This window comes from Pygoscelis adeliae, unplaced genomic scaffold, assembly GCF_000699105.1.
Source record: "Pygoscelis adeliae isolate BGI_AS28 unplaced genomic scaffold, ASM69910v1 Scaffold6, whole genome shotgun sequence".
NCBI classification, from domain to species: Eukaryota; Metazoa; Chordata; class Aves; order Sphenisciformes; family Spheniscidae; genus Pygoscelis; species Pygoscelis adeliae.
The window spans coordinates 6,166,762-6,167,461 of NW_008825075.1; the positions used below are offsets into that span (position 1 = coordinate 6,166,762).

Sequence of the window (700 nt, forward strand, 5' to 3'; positions counted from 1 at the left end):
AGAAAGAGAGCTGCTCACACTGTTGGTCATGAACCCGGGCAGCTCAAAGGAAGGTGAGGGGACAGCAAGTGCCAGAGGGCAGCAACAACCACAAGAAACTTCTTTTTCAGAGGAGAGGAGAATGAACAAGGAGCAGCTACAAACGGGGAGCCTTTACCTTTGGCAGGGCACCGCTCACCTCCTTTAGTCGCCAGCAGCAGCTCCTTTCTCCAGGCTGGGCGGAGGCATGGGCACCTCCAGCCAGTGACTACAGCTCACCCTCCCTCTGCTCTCCTCTCCCCCGGGAGCCGAGCTGCTTCTGCATGGCTTTCAGGGCGGCACAGAAACAGGTGAGCCAAAAGGGAGTCCCACTTGCAGAAAGTTTGAGAAATTCTTTACTAGACGAGGTAGTTTATCCTATTAGGGTGATTGCATCACTTAAATATCTGGTTTGCTAAACTCTTTAATTGGGCAAGTGTTTTTCTATTGAAATTTGCAGGTCTCCGTAGATCGTTTACCTTCCAGTACCCCACGCCTGTTAAAAATCTTTCTCCCAGCCTGGTTTTGTACGGTGCTAATGTCAATCCACATCAAAGTCCACAGGAATTCTACACATGTGAATCCAAGTTTAAGCAAGGAAAAAAAAAAGGGCTCAGATTTTTATTACGTGAATTTTATTGGAACATTCCCTTCATGTCCCTACATACAGAAGAGCGTGTGG

The 700-nt window shown here is 48.3% G+C and overlaps 1 protein-coding gene across 1 annotated transcript in view; it reads right to left on the minus strand.

Annotated features, from left to right (window-relative positions):
- Positions 1 to 700, minus strand: part of BCL2 (B-cell CLL/lymphoma 2) — a 93,567-nt gene that overhangs the window by 57,244 nt on the left and 35,623 nt on the right. The window lies entirely within an intron of this gene.